The sequence below is a fragment of the Lepisosteus platostomus genome, chromosome 5, assembly GCF_059453375.1.
Source record: "Lepisosteus platostomus isolate fLepPlt1 chromosome 5, fLepPlt1.hap1, whole genome shotgun sequence".
NCBI classification, from domain to species: Eukaryota; Metazoa; Chordata; class Actinopteri; order Semionotiformes; family Lepisosteidae; genus Lepisosteus; species Lepisosteus platostomus.
This window is the reverse complement of record NC_142615.1, coordinates 13,422,440-13,440,571: the sequence shown is the minus strand read 5'-3', so window position 1 is coordinate 13,440,571 and position 18,132 is coordinate 13,422,440. Positions and strand designations below refer to the sequence as shown.

The following is an 18,132-nucleotide window of genomic DNA, read 5'->3' as shown; positions in this document are numbered from 1 at the left end:
TTATGACCATCAGAAGCTTTATGCTCCTTTTCTTTTTTCCAGTGGATTGAACAGGGAGAGGCATTTCATGATGTACTTTTCACTGATGAAACAACAGTGGCTCTGGAACAGTTTTCAACCAAGTCGTTTTATAAAAAGGGGAGATATGTACACGTTACTGAAGCTAAAAGCTTAGCCTTTGTCACTAATGTAACCACTAAATAAAGACATATAGAAATCCCTACATTACAGACTGTATATGGCTGGTATTGGTAGTTTAAAGAAAAAATACACACCAGTATTCCACTTTCTCCCTAAACATTTTAAGCATCAGAGTCTTACATGTGGTTATTTCGGAAACGTTTGTACGTGCTCCTTCTGACCATGTTACTGTTTACTGTTACTGACTATATTAAGTTTAAGTGCCTGTGGGCACTTTTCCTGTCCGTGGGGGGTGGACTGTCTTTCATTAGAAGGTTGGTCTGTTCTACTCTGAGAATGTAGAGGGGGTGGAAAGTGCCCGCGGTCATTTAATTAGTATTAAAATTCACACTGATTCCCTTGCGAAGATACGGACATAGGAATATTCGTGCGTGGTCAAAAAATGGCATAAAAACGACAAAGTGAAGGCTGTGAAAACATTCACAATGTACTTTATACACAAAGCAAATATACCCCCCCCCCCCTCTCAATTCAATTCAAGCTGCTTTATTAGCATGACAGATGGGTACAATCAGTGTTGGGTATTTACTTTGCTTTGAGATGCCACTTTTAAAGGTGATATATAAAATCAAGGCTTTAACTCGCTTTAACTCTGCAAGTCTGAGTTCTTGTGTCTGTCCTATCCGAACCCGAAAGTATTACAATATGTATCTTTATAGCAGGTGGTGTACAGCTTTTTAGTATAGATTACACTTTTCTAAAATGTATTTTTAAAAAAAACGATTACAATCTAATCTTTCCATGTTTGATCCCAGGATCCCAAGAAAAATAAATCTAAACGGGGAGAATGCTATGCTGAAAGTTTATTAAGATACTTAGAAGACAAAGATATCAATTTATGTTGCATTTGTCTGATTGTGAATCAAAAAACACATATATTTAAACCTGCGTTTGCGATTTAAATCAAAACGCGATTTAAATCAATATAAATGTTTATATTGTAACACATAGGTGACTATTCATTGTTATTAAAATGACTTAAATTCGATCATGTTGTGATATTTAGAAATATAAATTTGTTTGGTGCGAGTGAGGTTTTATTTAATCTCTGACTCAGTGATGGCCTGGCATGGTGAGGTGCGCTGGCAGCTATGTGGTGTTACGCAGTGGTGGCCTGACACGGTGAGGTGCCCTGGCAGCTGTATGATGCAGTGGTGGCCTGGCACGGTGAGGTGCGCTTGCAGCTATGTGGTGTTACGCAGTGGTGGCCTGGCACGGTGAGGTGCACTGGCAGCTGTGTGATGCAGTGGTGGTCGGGTATGTAGAGGTGCACTGGCAGCTGTGTGTTGTGACGCAGTGGTGGCCTGGCACGGTGAGGTGCGCTGGCAGCTGTGTGATGCAGTGGTGGCCTGGCACGGTGAGGTGCGCTGGCAGCTGTGTGGTGTGACGCAGTGGTGGCCTGGCATGGTGAAGTGCGCTGGCAGCTGTGTGGTGTGACGCAGTGGTGGCCTGGCACGGTGAGGTGCGCTGGCAGCTGTGTGATGCAGTGGTGGTCGAGTATGTAGAGGTGCACTGACAGCTGTGTGTTGTGACGCACTGGTGGCCTGGCATGGTGAGGTGCGCTGGCATATAATTAATATATTCATGTGCATCCAACACACAGTTCAACGCTAGCAACTACACAAAATCTAAAATATGAGCTCTACTTGCCACTTACAATACCAACAGTACCAGCTAACTTTAGTAGTGACATTTTCATGGATCTTTTTAACAACAAAATTTACAACATCAGACTTCAGACACAATTAAACAGGCCTCAAAAAAGTCTGGTACAAACATTTTCAGCATGGTGAAACATGGTGAACATTTCCACCACTGCGTCACACCACACTGCTGCCAGCGCACCTCACCGTGCCAGGCCACCACTGCATCACCCAGCTGCCAGCGCACCTCACCGTGCCAGGCCACCACTGCATCACACAGCTGCCAGCGCACCTCACCGTGCCAGGCCACCACAGCCTCACACCACACAGCTGCCAGTGCACCTCTACATACCCGACCACCACTGCATCACACAGCTGCCAGCGCACCTCACCGTGCCAGGCCACCACTGCATCACACAGATGCCAGCGCACCTCACCGTGCCATGCCACCAGCTGCATCAAACCACACAGCTGCCAGCGCAACTCACCGTGCCCGGCCACCACTGCATCACACAGCTGCCAGCGCACCTCACCGTGCCAGGCCACCACAGCGTCACACCACACAGCTGCCAGCGCACCTCTACATACCCGACCACCACTGCATCACACAGCTGCCAGCGCACCTCACCGTGCCAGGCCACCACTGCGTCACATAGCTGCAAGCGCACCTCACCGTGCCAGGCCACCACTGCGTGTCATAGCTGCAAGCGCACCTCACCGTGCCAGGCCACCACTGCATCATACAGCTGCCAGGGCACCTCTCCGTGTCAGGCCACCACTGCGTCACACATATTTTAGCGCCATATATTTCATGGATATTATGGAATATAATGGATGGATATCTTAGTTATCTTTCTAGTTCACAGGTTTGCATGCATAATTTAATTTTGAAAGCCACTGAGACATCAGGTACTACTGTTGTATTTATGAAAAAGAAACAAAACAAAAAACATACTAACAACTGTGCCATCCTACTCCTTAGTTAATACATTTTATTATTCATAAACAGTTAACATTGTTAGCAAAATATTTTGAATTATATTTAACCCTATTTTTTCTTTAGTTTTGTATTTAACTTATTATATGATAGTCAGACTTAATGTATATTTGAACAATGAAAATATATTTTTACAAGATTTTACATTCAGCACTTAAAATTAATATGGTTAATAATAGTAAACTGTAACATGCTGTAACAAGATCGGTTAAACTGCGAAGAAAATGCTTTCAGAGAAAATGTTTCAGGTGTGAAGAACATAGATCTCCAATGCAATTTCAACCAAACCTGTTCCCACATACCCTGCCCCCACTACCATTAGAATATACACAAACATTTTAGCGTTTCATTCTGAGCAGAAGACCCTCACACCTGAATAGTGCTGGCTGTGACGAATTAAACCAGTTTTACAGGTTTCAATCACAGACCATGTGACATGGGAGTCAGGAAACTACAGGTAACTACAGTACACACAGCGCCACCAGATTTGATAACGCTATAAAAACGCTATAAAATAATGTGACTTGGTACAGAACAAGTTTACAGCACAGTACAAAAATAAATGCTGACCATGACTTTAGAAGCATAAATTGCCTTACACTCAATTTAAACACAAGCTGTCTTTAGCCCTCTAAGCTGGTTCATACAGAAATGTAGAGATCCAGGCTCATAACACACAGCTTCATTAGCGAATACATATGCAGGACAACTAGAGAAGACGTTTTACAGAGGATGGATTTTTAGAAACATCCCATCAGACATCCCATCATATTCACAACGTGAAATCTAGAAAATAATATTACGTAACCAAAATCCGCAATATGGAAACAGAACCTGTGTAATTGTTGATAGATGATGTACTCGTAACATTTTTTCAAGACGAACTACAACATTTAAAAAATGACTTGTATGTACTTGATATCTCTAATCAATCCACGGGTCCCAGCACAAAACGAAACTAAAACGCATACCGTTTCTCGCTTCTTATTAGTTGCTCAAAAGTAATTCTAAAAGTATGCTTGTTGACTCTGGTATCACGTTAGTTAAAGACTTCGAAGCTTACAATGTTTAGGGAGAAATGGAATACTGGTGTGTATTTTTTTCTTTAAAGTACCGAGACCAGCCATATACTGTATGTTTATGTTCCAAAATTAATATCGTTTATGGCCTTCACACGCGTTACAGTATGCTCCTATTTTTTATGCTCAGCTACTAAGATTTCCCTTCAGTGGTAAAATTAGATATGAATATTCAATAATTAAACGGGCACAGTTAAGACATTAAATATACATATACATACTGTATACAGTACAGTTTGCATACGGTAATATGTTTATGTTACGCGATTAAAAAATAAATAAATAAATAAAAATGAAAAGTCCAGCACCAGCTGGATTGGAACACACAACCTGCCAGTGGGTAGTCACACACCTAGACCAGTAGGCTACAAGACAGCTTGCACGAACAGGCAGGCGAAACAGCCCTGCCGCAGTACACGGATATAATCATACCGTTATTAAATTCATGAGATACGCGATTCCATATTATATTCCCTTTTAATCAAATTCTAAAAGTATGCTTGTTGACTCCGGTATCACGTTAGTTAAAGACTTCGAAGCTTACAATGTTTAGGGAGAAATGGAATACTGGTGTGTATTTTTTTCTTTAAAGTGCCGATTCCTGGAACACCCCTCTGAAGTGGTTCCATAAAATCTGGTATACGGAAAGGAAAGCGTTGATAAATACAAGTGTCTTTTAATACACTCTTTGCTGTGCTCTTGAGGATCCTTGTGATATTTTAAGCTCTAGTTGAATGATAGGTGTCGCATTTTAAATCATTTTCGTAGTTAGAAATTATGAAACGCCCTGTTAAAAGCAAGGAAGTTTTTATGCCCGTTGAAGTAAAACAAAATGCCTGACAAAGTATGGCAAATGTGCTAAAGAAATTATACTTTGAGTATACAGCTTGTCCAAAGTCATCCATTATTAATACTATTAGTAATATCTTCAGTAAAGGCTTTGATGCATAAATATTTCTGATAAAGGTAGGTTGTGTACTTTTGTCCAACTGAGCAATCTTGCTTTCATAAAATATACCAACATTTTAATGACTGATGATTAACATGCTGTAATACACAGTTCAAAATTAAAGGCTCAAATGCTGTACATGAGAGGTTAAGCCCCCCCTGGCGGTTTTACAAGGCGACGCCGGATAGTTAGTCACGTGACACACGTGAACTGCGTGATACCCCGGTGGGCGTGTCACGGTATGCCGCAAAATACCTCACCCATTTTGAATGGCTGCATCTGTAGCTGTCTCTAAAGTTGGAAATTATGTTTTGGAGATGCTGAGAAGAACTCAACTACATGGTGAGAAGTCTGGGTTCAGCACCAGCAGATGGTAAAGAACTCTTAACTGACCCCAACCTAATTTGAACTCACAACTTTCTGAGCTAGAATCAGCTACACTACCACTGTGCCAGACCCTATAGTCTTCATTAGCTCCCCAAAGGAGAAAAATCAGTGTCCCAAAAAAAGTGCTTCCCAAAATGTCTTTAACAGAAAGGAAAATTTAGACAGGCTTCCATTTCTGCATTAAGAACTGTTTGTGCTGTCCTGTAATTGAGGAAATATACCACCTAAATCAGCAAAGAGTTCTACGTTTGAATAGTTCTAAATAGACGTAAATGGATATTCTTTCGAAATGTAGGAACATGAAAGCTGTGTGGACCTTGTTTTTATTTACTTTGTTTAATCTTTTTTTCCATAAAGTCTAATTGTATTATTTATGTGCCCCTCACGAGTCTATTAATACGTTATATGTGCTCTTGTTTATATTGAATCTATTTTGTTGTTCAAATAAAAAGTAAAACAAAAAAAAATTCCGGATGGGTGCTGCTATAGAAATAAAACGACATCAAGGGTGCTGTACGCAGAGGTCTGTAGCCTGCTCCACAGAAGAACTTTATCCAGAGGTGTTTAAGAATTCGAGATCTCACCATGAGAGGGGAAGCATCTCAGAAAAAGCAGGTGCAGTCGGTTCCACGGTCATAACGCCACTGTCGGACAAGAGCAAAAGCCACCCGGCTTCCTCTGGGCAAGTAATGAGACAAAGAGACAGGACACAGTGGTTAGTGGTCTAAGGTGCTGGATTAAGGCTCCAGTCTCGTTGGAGGTGTGTGTTTATATCCCACTGCTGCTAAGAGTTTTTGTGTTACAACCGCCAAGTGGAGCAATGTGTTAAAAGCTACTTTATCAGCTTAACATCAAAGCAGGGAGAAAAAAGTGTTTCTTCTTCTCAACACAAATTCTTGTTCCACCTTCAGCAGGGAAGTTTGTCTACCAAGATCAATTTTGAGTCAGTGCAAATCACAGTGCGCCCTCAATTTTAATGTCGGTTGTGCTCCTTTTATCTGTGAAACGTTAATGTTCTGCATTTTCAAGTCGAGTCATCCTCAGGGGTAGAGCTGATTAAGTCTTTCCGCATAGCGCTCCATCAGAAATAACTTGTCTAAGTTCAAAAGAGATTGTGGGTTTCACTTCAAGCAATCACAAAGCATACCTGATTGGTTACAAAGGTGAATGTTTTTCCATGTTCTGCTAGAGTATCCACTGGCTTGCCTTTATCAGCTGTCTTGGAAAGATAAGCTGTGCTTCGTCTCAGGAAAAATCATCAGTAATTTTATTCTGTGCGTATGGCCGTTATTTAAAGTATATAAAAATCACGAGTTCATAGATTTATCCAAATATCAACAGCACCTTGTAAACCTGTCATAAGAATTCCTTCAATCCAATAGTTTCACTCCAGGGAAAAGGCAGGGAAACATAGGGAATTCTTATTTAAAGACAACATCTGTATTGGATTGCATGTAAGCAGGCACCACTCAGAATTCCTAATATGATTTTGAATTCAGTTTTGCAGTGCTTTAGTGCTTTACTACTTTCAGAGAGTCCTTTATTGACCTTGCTGAAGCAGAGAAGCGACATAATCACAATTGTGATCAGTTTTTCTGCTGTTTCTGGTTAATAATGATTATTATTTTGTATTTTGATTAGTATTTTTCGTAGCGTTCTTCCTCAGCTTTTAAGATATTTGGTGAGCAAGAACCACTGAGAACGAGTCTGAATCAATCAAGAACACATACGGTACTGCTGTCCTGCGTACAACTGCTTCATCCTAATTGAGCTTTTCAGTGTTGAAGAAGACTTTTCCAATTTTGATTGCTGGTTTCAGAGGATGTGCTACAAGATCACAGATTCATTTGAAAAGATTTGGAGATGCATTGGCTGGGATTCAAACCTGGCTCAATTGCATGAAGGCACCTATACTCAGCAACGAGAGGAAAGGAGAAGGGGCCAGAGGTAGTGTGGCTGAATTGTCTAATATGCTGGATTTTAGGCTCCACTCTCTCAGGGGCGTGGGTTTAAATCCCACTACTGCCCAATGTTTTAAGACCTTACTTCCTGTGATTTGTAATATGGTCAGTAAAAGCACTTTATGTAAGTATCTCTTATGTCAGTGTTACAAGTCACTTACTGCTCCACAGGTCCGGGGTTCAATCCCTGGCATCTTCAGGTGTTTTATATTACTGTACTCACATCACAATCTTCTGTTGAGTGAGAACTCTTTGCTCATGTTCATAGAGAGCCAGGTTTACCTTTTGAATCTCACCCAGGATTTCCTGAGAGATCATTCAGCGAGCGAGTCCTCCCTCTGGACATGGCATTGAGCTGAAAGCTGCACGAATTCCTCACTGTGTGTCCTGTACTGTTACAGGTGGTCCAGCGTAAATGTGCAGCACAGTGACATGAACACCTTGAACTTTTTCTGTATGTGAAGGAAAATGCAAAAAAGCATGTAAAGTATTGATCACATAAAATATCCATGGTACAACTCGAGAAAAAACTGAAGTACAAAACAACGACTTTTGATGATTTCAAGAGATTCAAGAAACACAACCGTCCACAGATGGGTTTGGATCCTGAACGCTTAAGTCAAAAGAACAAAAGTGAAGTAAACTCTCTTCATTGTCTTATAGTTTATGAAATAAAACAATTTCTTACTTTCTTAATAATTTCTTACTATTGATAGACGATTTATTGAATTTTAACAGAATCACAATTGCAAACATTTTGGGTTAAACTGTTATTCACATACTCTAACAAAGAGAAACGTTAGTGTCTTCCGGTGTGTGAGCCCATCTCTCAAAAAATAAAAAAATAAGTTATATAAATTGAATTGTTCTACTTTTTAGGCTTGCATAGTCTTATTCATATTTCAGTTAAACCTTTTCTTCTGTAGTAATTTCATTTGATATTAAAATTAGTCCTGATTTACAATTTTTGGACATGGTTCATCTTAAAGAATTTTGTAATAAGTTTCAGTTTAGGAAAATCGTGCCCAGAAGCTACCAAAACTGGTAATGTTCACATAATGTGTAATGCAAAAGCAGCAGTTGGGGTGGGAAACAAAAGGCATTTCTTGGTATGAATCCTAAAACTTCATAGATGGCTTTCTAGGACTTCTCGCTTCAGATAAGGCTGTCAATACATCATAGATTTCAGCTCAATCAATATCAGCAGTGTTATCACTACCGAACGCTAAATATAGATCCTGGCAATAATTCACGAGTTGTTTGTTAGAAAATTGTTTATGGTTTTTTTAAACATATTTTCAATACCAGACAAAAAGTCGAAAGTTTCAATTTCATGCAACTGATGAAATCTCTCTTCGATGGAAGTTATAAGTACAGTACATCCAAAATACTGCGGAATCAATCAAATTTACATGTTTCTTGTGGATCCAGAAGATCATTTTGAGACTCAAAACATGCCTGTCTTTTCTTTTTTCGAGGACGAAGGAGTAGCAGTAATGGCAAGAACGTGTTTAGAGTTCAGCACTTCTCATTTCTAATGCAGAGCCATCGACTCGGAAAGCACCGCCCGCGATTAAAGAAATTGCAGAATTGGTCTGTTCATGCTGCCTACACGCTTTGAATTGCTGGCATTTTCTGCAAGCGTTCCTTTTTGGGGGTTCATGAAATTCCTCACATTTGAGCCAACACTAAAATATTTCATTCGGGGTTGTGTAATTCATAGTGCAAACCGAATCTACAGGGGAATGCTGTGGCACATGAAGCCGTTTGTTATTCTGTTGTGAGGTGTGAGGGGTGGAATGCAAATTGAGTTGGTGAATAGAAAATGAAACAGGAGTCATTTTTGAGCTACGAATTCCAAAAAGTATGAAAACCTGTGCATTTTAACAGTGCAGAATACTCACAAAATGCACTGAGTTGCTTGCTTTCTTCTGCTGCTTTTATATTTCAGTCATTCACTGTCAGCTAGCACTGGAACAATTCAAGAGAGGTAAAAACAGAAGCTGTCAGGAGTGGGATTTGAACCCACGCCTCCATTGGGAGACCAGAACACCCAAGCCAGCTGGAAAGACACATGTCCTTGAGTCTGGCGCCTTAGACCACTCGGCCACCCTGACAAGCAAGAGCAAGTGGTGTGCTGAATGCACCAGTAGTTGACTAAACTGAGTTTCTTCCCTGAAATTATTTGCTTGCGAAGAGCCAAGTTGCCTTGAACGGATCTTGGAAATCAAATATACGGATGGATTGTTATTCGGTTGTGAGTTTTGAGGGGCGTATTATAAATTGAGTTGGTGAAAAGGCGCTTTTTGTTAGTCTGTCGGGAGGCTGCACAAGGTGTTTAGAGGGAGAACTTCTAAAAGGCAGGCTCTCTATGTTTAACATCAAGAAAGATTTTTTTTCTCAATGGAAATGCTCTTTGGCGCTTTCAGCTTTACGTAGCGTTACGTATCTTTAAGCTGAATCATCGGTAGGAGTAGCTTATTAAATCTTTGCTCATAGCGCTCCATCAAAAATACCTTGTCCATGTTCAAAAGAGATCAGGGGATTAACTTCATGCTTTCACATGGCATAACTTACACGAAAGATTTAAATGGGGAATTGATTGTGCTTCTTGATGTTGTTCCTGTGGTTGCCTTGGTTACAATGGTGAACGTTCTTCCACGTTCTGCTAGAGTATCCACTGGGTGGGCTTTATCAATTGGCTCGGATAGGTCATCAGTGCTCCGTCTCCAGAAAAATAATCAGCACTGTCTTTTTTCTGTGCGCATGACCGTCTTTTAAAACATATAAAATCACGAGTTCATTGATTTCTCCAAATAACAACAATACATTTTAACCCTTCAATCCAATAGTTTTACTCCCAGTAAAAAGCAGCGCAATATATAGAGAGATGATATTCAAAGATTTCAACGTTCTTATTGGATTGCCTGTATGCAGATATCACTCAGAATTGCTAATATGATTTTAATTCAGTTTTTCTCTACTACTTTCAGAGTCTTTTATTGACCTTGCTGAAGCAGAGAAGTGACATAATCACAAATGCGACCAGTTGTGCAGCTGTTTCTGGTTAATAATGATTAATGCGAAATAAAAAACAGCTCCTTGCATTAAGAGCAAGAGCAACCAACGCTCTCGCTTATTGAGTTGGGTAATTTCCGAGCTACTCTTCCTTAGCTGTGTAGAGGTTTGATGGGTTTACTGAGACAATTATTCATTGTAGCAGTAATCACGAGGTGGTTCGTTGTGGCTTTTAGAAAATCAATCGTCAGAACAACTAACAACGCACACACACGGGTTCAATACACGAGATACAGTGATTAATATAAATTGTGCACCAAACATATACCAGTCTGCCTGGATACAAGCGGCAGACCTTACTGTGAGGGTTATCAATATACAAGGTATATAATCTCGAAGAGATGCAAACACAAAGAGATAGACAACAGAGAATATATGTCAATATATATCGTTTGGTTACCAAATCGCTAATCAGTGTTATTCCCCACTGTTACTCTAAACTCGGAAGTAAATGCAATACTCATGAATTAAATTGATAACAACTTGTGTTGAGGTACAATTGAATTCTCGAGACGCAATGTAGAACATGGGGTTTACTTATCCACTGTGTATGGATTTGAAATTTCCCGGCACGAACACCAAACCAGCTGACAGGCTCTGTTGCAGCCTCGGTTCCAGCGGTTGTCCAATGGGCGTTGTCCCGGCGTCCTCTGGCTACCGGCCAACCAGTCGAGGTGCAGCTCGGAGTTGGACGGGCGCGCAGGGCAGTCGTTGCTCCGAGGGGATCTACCAGCAGTCCGGCTGGCTGGTAGAAAGTCTCTATGCACTATGCACTCTATGCAGTGTGACGGCTAGTCCTCACAAGTCACTCTTTTGCCCGGGAAGAAGCTGGTTCGTTCCCGGACCAGCGCTGCTTCTGAATAAGCTATTCAGGTTGTTGACGAGGGTCCAACTGTAGGCTGCCGTTGATCAAGCAGAGCATTCACGTTGGTAGAATTCTGAGTACGTACGGGATCCTCGGCCTCGCGCTTAGAACAAAGTCCAAGTCCCAGTGCAGACAACAGCAGTTGTCACGTGATTGTCTCTGAGGATGCGCGGAAATGGCCAAGGAGAGCCCCGATCTGAGCTTGCGCTCCCTTTTTGACCAAGACACAGATGTGTGCTGATTGGTTGAGAGTTTGGCGGGCATTGGAGACCCACGTGGTGTTACCATGCCCTGCCAATCCCTGATTGGTTGATCAAGGTGAGATATGAGTCACTTACTCCTGACACTTAGGAATACAGTCCAGATGTCCATTCGGCACTCCCTAGACAGATAGGCGCCAATGGATGACCATTGATCATGATAGTTAGGCTTAGCTAAGTGCATCTCCGTTTAAGAGCTGTCCCTTATCAAAAGAAAACATCTTAAATCAGCCTGCATGAATACTTTCTCAGTGGCTGCACCACAGAAAGGGAGAGTGAGATGGGGCCTCATTTAGCTTTTAAGATTTTTGGTGTGCAAGAACCACTGAGAACGAGTCTGAATCAATCAAGAACACATATGGTACTGCTGTCCTGTGTACAACTGCTTCGTCCTAATTGAGCTTTTCAGTGTTGAAGAAGATGTTTCCAATTTCGATTGCTGGTTTCAGAGGATGTGCTACAGGATCACAGATTCAATTGAAAAGATTTGGAGATGCATTGGCTGGGATTCAAACCTGGCTCAATTTCATGAAGGCACCTATACTCAGCAACGTGAGGAAAGGAGAGGGGGCCAGAGGTAGTGTGGCTGAATGGTCTAATATGCTGGATTTTAGGCTCCACTCTCTCAGGGGTGTGGGTTTAAATCCCACTACTGCCCAATGTTTTAAGACCTTACTTCCTGTGATTTGTAATATGGTCAGTAAAAGCACTTTATGTGAGTATCTCTTATGTTAGCGAATTCCTCACTGCGTGTCCTGTACTGTGTAGCACAGTGACAAGAACGCCTTGAGTTCTTTTCCGTATGTGAAGAAAAATGCAAAAGAGCATGAAAAGTATTGATGGTATAAAATATCCATGGTACAACTCGAGAAAGAACTGACGGACAAAACAATGACATTTGATGAGTACAAGAGAAACACAACCGTCCGAACATGGGCTTGGATCCGGACCGCTTGCGTTAAAAGACAAAGCAAATGATATAACCTGTAAATGTCTTCATGTCTTACAGTTTATGAAATAACACAATTTCTTACTTTCTTAATAATTTTTTACTATTGATAGATGCTTTTTTTAATTTGAACAGAATCACAATTACAAACATTTGGGGTTAAACTGTTATTCACATACTCTAACGAAGAGAAACGTTAGTGTCTTCCGGTGTGTGAGCCCATTTCTCAAAAAATAAAAAAATAAGTTATAAATATTGAATTGTTCTATTTTTCAGGCTTGCATAGTCTTATTCATATTTCAGTTAAGCCTTTTCTTCTGTAGTAATTTCATTTGATATTAAAATTAGTCCTGATTTACAATTTTTGGACATGGTTCATCTTAAAGAATTTTGTAATAAGTTTCAGTTTAGGAAAATCGTGCCCAGAAGCTACCAAAACTGGTAATGTTCACATTATGTGTAATGCAAAAGCAGTAGTTGGGGTGGGAAACAAAAGGCATTTCTTGGTATGAATCCTAAAACTTCATAGATGGCGTTCTAGGACTTCTCGCTTCAGATAAAGCTGTCAATACATCATAGATTTCTACTCAATCAATATCAGCAGTGTTATCACTAACGAACGCTAAATATAGATCCTGGCAATACTTCGTGAGATCTTCGTAAGAAAATCCAAAAAAGTACAGAAGCAATCAACGTTTCTTTTGGATCGAGAAGAGGATAATTATGAGACTCAAAATATGCCTGTCTTTTCTTTTTTCGAGGACAAATGGATTATTGAGGTGTAAAGATGGGTTCAAAACCAAAATCATCTGCTATTGCTGCTGTTTCTTTGATAGTTTCTTCAAATCCTTCAATTGATCATTGATATCGAGGAATAATATTATACAAATTGTGGTTTTCTGTTAATTGCCAATTTTATTGTAATTACATCTTCGTTTACAGATGTCTTGCATGTATCACAAGGTATAATAGTCGCCGTGTGTCCTCAGCTAAAATGTTTTAAAAAGTACGACAAAAGTTCAATATGCTTAACATCATTTATGGTTATATCTATATTAAAATGAAGGTAAATATACCAAGATATTAAAAAACAATTTTACAGTCCTAACCTAATAATGCTTGTGAAGTTTTCTAATAAATCCGAACTGTAATTTTGAAATATTATTGCTCATTACTTGCCCGGAGGAAGCCGGGTGGGTTTTGCTCTTGTCGCCCGACTTAGTGGCGTTATGACCATGGAACCGACTGCACCTGCTTTATCTGAGATGCTTACTCTCTCATGGCGAGATCTCGACTTCTTTAACACCTCTGGATAAAGATCTTCTGTGGAGCAGGTTTCAGACCTCTGCGTACAGCACCCTTGATGTCATTTTATTTTTACAGCAGCCGCATCCGGAAAGTTGTGTCTTTTACTTTTAATTTGAACAACAAAAATACATACAATACAAACGAGCACATAAAACGTATCAAGAAAATCGTCAGGGGTTCATGCTATAATACTGTACTGTTTTCAGGTTCCCTCAGGAAACCCTTTATTCCCTTTATTCTTTTATCGAAACCACACAAAACCAAACACAGGACATACACACACATGAGGAGACTGATGGAACACGTTCACATATTTAGGGTGGTAATTACTTAACAACAGGCTATACACTTATAAGGCTACACAGGACACTAAAACTACTATAACACTATTCACATATGCAGAGTCAGCTGCTGGTCATCGAGCTGACCCTCACTCTCCCCGGCTACAACTCCCAACCTGCTCCACGGTACCATGAGTGCCTAGGTGCACTTCCTCCTCACCACCGGGCCAGGGGGGTTACACTGTCCCCACCTGAAGCGTCTGGCGTCCCGCCGACATCGAACACCCCCCTCAGGCTATACTCATACTAGGCTAAAGGCTGTGGAACTCTGCGTGAGCAGCTGTTACGAAGCGGTGGTTGCCGGCGGCCCGCGGTCACCCCATTGTCGGTCGGCTCCGGCCCTGGCTGCTCCTCCGGAGCCTCCCCGCGGGGCTCCTCCTCCCGGTTCCAGTAGGGGGCCAGGCGGTCTCGGTGCAGAACCACCACTCTCCCCTGGTAGCAGTCCTTGCCTACCACCCCGAGGACCTCAGCGGCCCCCTCCCACAAAGGCGCCAGCTTAGGTCTGAGGGCTTTGCGGCGGTGCGGGCTGTACACCCAAACCAAGTCCCAGGGCAGGAAGGCAGGCCCCCTGCAGCGCAGGTCGTAGTGCCGCTTCTGCCGGACTCCCGCCTGAGTCAGATGGGTCCGGGTAAAGCTGTGCACCCGCCGCATCCACTGCTGCAGGTCCTACTCGTAGTCCGGTCCAGCTGGTGGTGCCGACTCGTCTCCGGGCGGCGGGCCGAAGACCAGGTCCACCAGGGTTTGCATTTCCCGGCCCAGCATGAGTGAGGCCAGGGTACACCCGGTAGATTCCTGGACTGTGGTCCGATAAGCCCAGAGCTCGAGGGGGAGGTGGCGGTCCCAGTCCCGTTGGTGACAGGACACCAGGGAGGCCAGCTGGGTGGGGAGCGTCCGATTAAACCGCTCCACAGACCCGTCGCTCTGGGGATGCAGCGGGATGGTCTGAGTCTTAGAGATCCCCAGACGCTGGCACACTCTGGCGAAGACCTGGGACTTGAAGTTAATTATAATAATAATAATTGCTTACACTTATATAGCGCTTTTTCTGGACACTCCACTCAAAGCGCTTTACAGGTAATGGGGACTCCCCTCCACCACCACCAATGTGCAGCATCCACCTGGATGATGCGACGGCAGCCATAGTGCGCCAGAACGCTCACCACACATCAGCTATCAGTGGGGAGGAGAGCAGAGTAATGAAGCCAATTCACAGAGGGGGGGGATTGTTAGGAGGCCATGATTGATAACAGCCAATGGGGAAATTTGGCCAGGATGCCGGGGTTACACCCCTACTCTTTTCGAGAAGCGCCCTGGGATTTTTAATGACCACAGAGAGTCAGGACCTCGGTTTTACGTCTCATCCGAAGGACGGCGCCTGTTTACAGTATAGTGTCCCCATCACTACACTGGGGCATTAGGACCCACATGAGCCGCAGGGTGAGCGCCCCCTGCTGGCCCCACTAATGCCTCTTCCAGCAGCAACCTTAGTTTGTCCCAGGAGGTCTCCCATCCAGGTACTGACCAGGCTCACACCTGCTTAGCTTCAGTGGGTTGCCAGTTGTGAGTTGCAGGGTGATATGGCTGCTGGCCAAGTTACGCCCCTGGTCACTGTATAACTCCTCCGGCACCCCCAGCCTGGCAAACATCCCCTCCAGTAGTGCATCGGCCACCGTGGGGGCACTCTGGTCCGGGAGGGCATAGGCCTCCGGCCACTTCGTGAAATAGTCCATTGCTACCAGGATATAGTGGTTTCTGGCCTCGGTGCGCGGAAACAGGCCCAAAACATCCACCCCCACCCGCTCCATAGGAACCCCCACCTGGTGTTGTTGGAGGGGGGCCCGAGAGCACTCGAGGGGACCTTTCTGCGCCACGCACACCGCACACGTTTGGCAATACCGCTCCACTTTCTGGTGGCAAAGACCCCAATAAAAATGGCCTCGGAGACGCTGCAGGGTTTTTTTACAGCCGAAATCCCCCATGCCCGGCTGGCCATGCACCACTCTGAGCACAGCCGCGCGGAGCGACTGTGGCACCACCAGCTGCCACCGTATCTCGCCACTGGAGGGTACCTGCCACCCCCGGCGCAGCACCCCGTCCTTTACCTCCAAGGCCGCCTACAGGACGCAGAGGGCCTTGACGGACTTTGGGTGCTGGGGGAGCTCCTCTCGCACAGGCCGCGCTCCTGCTGCCTTCCAGCGGAGCACCGGCCCCACGTCAGGATCAGCTGCCTGTTGCTGTGCCAGGTCTGACATGCCCACCCCCAGCAGCCCCTACAGGGCTGTGGCCGAGGTGCTCGCCTCCGTCACTGTGCAGACGGCTCCCTCACACTGCTCCCACCGGGCGCAGTAGTTGCAGTCCACAACCTCACAGGGGTGCCGCGAGAGAATGCCGGCATTGAGATGGCGAGATCCAGCACGGTGCACAACAGTGAAGTCATACTCCTGCAGGACCTCTATCCATCGCACCATCTGCCCCTCCGGCTCCTTAAAGTGGAGCAGCCAGGTGAGGGACGCATGGTCAGTCCTCAACAGGAATCGGGTCCCGAATAGGTATGGCCTGAAGCTCGCGACGGGTCACGCAGTAGTTCCGTTCAGCCTTATTCAAAGCCTGACTGTAGTAGGCAACTACCCGCTCCCATCTGGCCCCTCCTGTGCCAACACCAAGCCCACCCCCAAGTCACTTGCGTCGTTATCCAGGATATACGGTAACCACGGATCGTGATAGGCTAGCACGGAGGCCCCGACCAGAGCTTCACGTAACCGACCGAAAGCCGTCTCGCAGCCCGAGTCCAAGTCAAAACGGTGGCTCTTGTCGGTGAGGCAGTGCAGCGGGGGAGAGATGCTGGCAAAGTCCCGGTCGAACCTCAGATAATACAAAGCCAACCCCAGAAAGCTGCACAGCTCTGCGACGGTGTGGGGAGTCGGCCATCCCCTCACTGCAGCAACCTTACCTGGGTCTGTACCCACTCCTCGCGGTCCAACAACATGTCCGAGGAAGGTCCCCTCCCGCCGCAGGAGCTCTCAATTGTTGTGGTTGAGCCTCAGGCCAGCACGGCGGATGCAGGCCAGCACTGCCTGGAGGTTCGTCAAGGCCTGGTCTAAACCCTGGGCATGAACCAGCAGATCGTCCAGATACAGCACACACTGGTTCCACGGGACCGATGCCAGCACCCTCTCCATCAGCCTCTGGAACGTCGCCGGGGCATTGCACAGGCCAAAGGGCATGACAGTAAAGTGCCGGAGGCCCTGGCCGATGGAAAAGGCTGTCTTCGAGCGAGCATCGGTAGTGAGCGGTACCTGCCATTACCTGCTTAGTGAGCCCAAGATCTCATCAAGAATCGTATCCAGCAACAGCGTTCGGCACATTGTTCCATACTCTGACCACTCTCGGTGTAAACAGGTCCCTCCTTGAAATGCACTGGTCTCTGCTTGAAATGCACTTTCCTGCATTTGCTTTGGTGTAACTGGCTTCCACTGCATGGGCGAATGTGAAGAAGATCCTTAGTAAGTCATTGAAGAAAACAGAGAAGAGGTCGGAGTGGTCTCTGTCGTTCATCAATGATCCAGTCAGGCAATACTCCTCTGTAAAGCTTCATTAGTTAACATCGATTGGCTTTTTTATTACCTTCATTCGTGCGAGTAGTAAAAGCAGACACCCCTATTCTGCCGTGACCTGGATTCTAACCGGGGTTGTTGAGGCCACAACGCAAAGTACTGACCACTATACAATCACGGCAAGATACCGAGACACACGCAGTGGGGTAGAAAAGTCTGTGCCCTCTTCGTGTGACAGGAGTCGGAAAAGTCCTGATGTTGCATTTCAACTGAGCCCCAGTATACATCGACCCTTCGACACTCTAAGTGCAAACAGCAATTACAGTTTGCTTGCATGACACACGGAAGAAGGCTGCGTGCTCCCATATGGGCTAGTGGTTAAGATTCCTGGTTTTCACCCAGGCTGGCCAGGTTCATTTCCCGGTATGGGAACGTGTCAGTTTTGCCTCCTGCTTTCCAAAAGATCAGCACCATGTACGAAGGAGCCACACTAAAACCCCTCGATCATGTGCAAAACGTGCAAGAAGAAGGGGCGCATGTTTCCAACCGAGGACCTCTCG

At 44.4% G+C, this 18,132-nt stretch overlaps 1 non-coding gene across 1 annotated transcript; it reads right to left on the bottom strand.

Moving 5' to 3' along the window:
- Positions 1-9,221: 9,221 nt before the first annotated feature.
- trnal-caa (transfer RNA leucine (anticodon CAA)) lies at positions 9,222-9,334 on the bottom strand. The gene is made up of 2 exons: positions 9,297-9,334; positions 9,222-9,267 (listed from the first exon to the last, which is right to left on the bottom strand). It is a non-coding gene; the product is annotated as a tRNA-Leu (tRNA).
- Between the last annotated feature and the right edge of the window lie 8,798 nt (positions 9,335-18,132).